At 40.9% G+C, this 3,500-nt stretch overlaps 1 protein-coding gene across 1 annotated transcript in view; it reads left to right on the forward strand.

Moving 5' to 3' along the window:
• Positions 1 to 3,500, forward strand: part of LOC119412013 (gastrula zinc finger protein XlCGF57.1-like) — a 520,281-nt gene that overhangs the window by 501,967 nt on the left and 14,814 nt on the right. The gene's annotated exons all lie outside the window — the stretch shown is intronic.

Below are 3,500 nucleotides of genomic sequence, written 5' to 3' on the forward strand. Positions count from 1 at the left end.
TGTGTGTGTGTGTGTGTGTGTGTGTGTGTGTGTGTGTGTGTGTGTGTGTGTGTGTACTGCATATAATCAACATATACCACACGGGTTGTGTGACAGTGACATTGCGGTATAATTATTAGTTATTGCCAGATGTTCAGTGTTATTTATTCAGAGTTCAGTAATCTGACATCTTGTGGGTAATAACGTCCTTTAGTCTTTTTGTATGTGATGGCAGACTCCTGTATCGTCTACCTGAGTGTAGTAGACGTTAGAGTCCTGGTGCTGGGTGGGTGTGGTCCTTAATGATGCTGCGTGCTTGACGCAGACATCAGTTGTGGTGGATGTCCTGGATGGTGTGGAGATTGCTCCCAGTGATGTCCTCTGCTGTTTGCACCACCTCTGTAGAACTTTCCAGCTCTGGTTGGTGCAGTTCCCGTACCATCCTGTGATGCAGCCTGTCAGCAGGCTCTCAATGGTGCACCTATAAAAGTTGGTGAGGATGCTGGTGTTTGTACCAAACTTCTTTAGTCTTCTTAGAAAGTAGAGTCTTTGGAGTTTACGTGTTCTCCTTGTGCACATATGGGTTTCCTTCCACAGACCAAAATGTGCATATTATTGTTAGGGGATCTTTGGTCAAGGTTGTATGGATGTTTTGACAACTAAGGCTGAGAATGTTAACTGTCCACGAACGGTATGTTTGACTTAGCAGAGAGCTGCTGACGAACTGGTTTGAGGCTGCAGGCATGCAGCTCTTGCTTCAAGGTTGAACATATTGTAGTGAACTAAGCCTCAGGTCAAAACCTGACCCTGAGGGCCTTCCTGGGACAGGAACTGTTATTTCATTGATTTGAGTCCAGAAACACAAATTAAGCTCATCCAGAGACTTTCTAAGTGTGTCCTGCACTAATCAATTGAAAGAACACTCTCTTTTTTATTATCATTACTATTTTACAATATCTTGATAATCAAAGTGTGTTTAGTTCAAACCATTTTAAATGTTGAAGTGAACTACTCATTTTAAATCAACTGTGAAACAGTATTAATGATTTTTAATCCTCATTCAAAGTAGAAATCAAGTTAATGTCTGTTACAGAGTAATTATGCATTTTTTGATCTTCTGTCTGAAATGAGAAGGAGTGATGTCGGTCAAAAGTCAGAGAACGGTCAAAAACATGTTTATCGGAACGAAATGTCATGTTTAACTCTCTCAGATAGATAGAAGGAGACTGGCTCCTAAATGTCTCTGTTTCTTCAAAACATCTTTCTGTCTGTTCTTAAAACATCTACTCTGTCTCCTTGACATGTAGTGACCCTCTGACATCACTAAAACCACACCCCGGTTGGTTCGTTCAACCAATCAGGAAGTTCCCAGAAGGAACCGGAAGTGACCTCTTTAAAAGGGTCGACACTTCCTAGTTCCAGGGCAGAACAAGAGTTCCAGAGAGAACCAGAGTTCCAGGGAGAACCTCGAACGAGAAGTTCCTGAACGATAGAAGTTCAGAGGAACAGAAGTTCAGAGCAGTTTCTAATGGAGTGACAAGAGTCCGTCGATGCCACGACGTCTCGCTGTGGCTCTACCCGACGAATGCTCTGAACAATGAGGAAGTTTGTTCTGTGATGATCTCACGACTCCTGAGGTCACAGCTGTTCTTACGGAGATGCTGAAAAGCATTGAAAGGGAACTCTACGCCGAAGCTGAAACTATCGTCTGCAAAGGTAAAAGAGTCGATCTTCAACTGCGAGTGTACCGTGGGTTAAGCTGCGTCTAAAGAAGCGTGCTGTTCTGGTTATACAGACACTTTTTCCTCATCCATTTTCTCCAGTTAAACTTCATTTTTCCCATCTTTAAACCTCTATCTTGCCAGTTTATTAATCCAGATTTCTTCAGAAATGTCTGTTGGTTTCAAAGCTGCAAGTGAGAAAATCATGGCCGCATGATTTTCTCATGCAAGGGTCATTAATTAAGCTGTGTTATTGTAACCAATGTTGCCAATTAATGTAAATGTGTGATGTGTTTTAAATCGTTTTTAATTAAACGACTCACTGTTGTGGTGGGTCAAAGATAAAACACGTTTCCGTCCACATTTAATATTCAAAACACGATATTACTCAGTCCAGAAAAATGAAAGAATCCGTTTAAATTATGGATAATATCAGACGCATATTATCTTCATTACAATATAAATATAAGTTTTGCACACTGCCCGTGGCAGATTCTCATGACTCCATGCATGTACTTCCTGTATACCTGTTGTCAAAACCACCGAGAGCCTGATGACAGGCTGCATCACAGGATGGTACGGGAACTGCACCAGTTAGAGCTAGAAAGATCTACAGAGGGTGGTGCAAACAGCAGAGGACATCACTGGTAGCAGTCTCCACATCATCCAGGACATCTACCACAGCCGATGTCTGCGTAAAACATGCAGCATCATTAAGGACCACACCCACCCAGCACAAGGACTCTTCCGATCACAGGCCCACCTTTTCTAACCTCTGCGCCACCACTCTCACCCCTCTCACCCCTCTGTCTCTCTCTCTCTCTATATATATATATATATATATATATATACGTATTTCCATACTTAGTTATATATAAAAAGAAAATATATGGCTTTATCAGACTACTAGAGTAATCTACACATAGATTCCTAGGACATCTATTGAGTTTTTTTATTTCACGTCGAATATTCGTGGTGACATCATTTCGTCGTCGTTACGCCACGTGTCACGAGATCCGCACCGGCGCGGGTTACAAAATGGATTCCTTCAAGCAGACGGATGGAGCGGAGCAGGCCCAGTCTTGGCAAACAGGTAGAAATGCATCAATAGTCTGGAAATATTTCACTAAAGATGAATCTTCTGGTTCAACTACCGTAAGGAAACAGAAAATGAAACAACTTCCTGACTGTTTGGAGCGCATTGTGAACCGGTGTTACACCATATTCTGTGACCACCGTATATTGTGACCGTTGGGGGTGGTGTTGCATGCACTGTTGCAGGTCACAGAATATGGTGTAACACCGGGTCCAATTGACTGAACCAGAACCAGCTTCTTCTGACCTTGTTTCACAAACAAAAAGCAAAAAATATGAATCTCTAAACCTATAAAAAAACCTATAAATATATTAATCTCTAAAACTAAACCTAATGCACAGCACTGCGGGCGGTGGTGCGGGGTGGTCGACCCCCCCCACTGTTTTTAAGTTTCGGTTTTTACGTGCCGCACGTTTCTTTCAGTTTTGCAGCTTAATAATAATAAAAACTAATAGTTTAGTTTTTCCTGTGACTTATTTGCAGTATGATAAATGGTAGGAGCATAATATATGCTCCCAATGTTTTGTTGGTCTTTTTTTGTTTTTGTTAAATAATAACCTTTTTTGCAGTTTTATTTATTTTTGTATCTTTAGATTCTATGATGTCATCAAGTACTCAAGTTCTACTCGAATTATATTATGTTAATGTCGAGTTTAAAAATTATGTAGTCGTTCAACCCCGAATATATATACATGTATATATAT

This window comes from Nematolebias whitei, chromosome 7, assembly GCF_014905685.2.
Source record: "Nematolebias whitei isolate Nwh7 chromosome 7, NemWhi1, whole genome shotgun sequence".
In the NCBI taxonomy this organism is placed as follows: domain Eukaryota; kingdom Metazoa; phylum Chordata; class Actinopteri; order Cyprinodontiformes; family Rivulidae; genus Nematolebias; species Nematolebias whitei.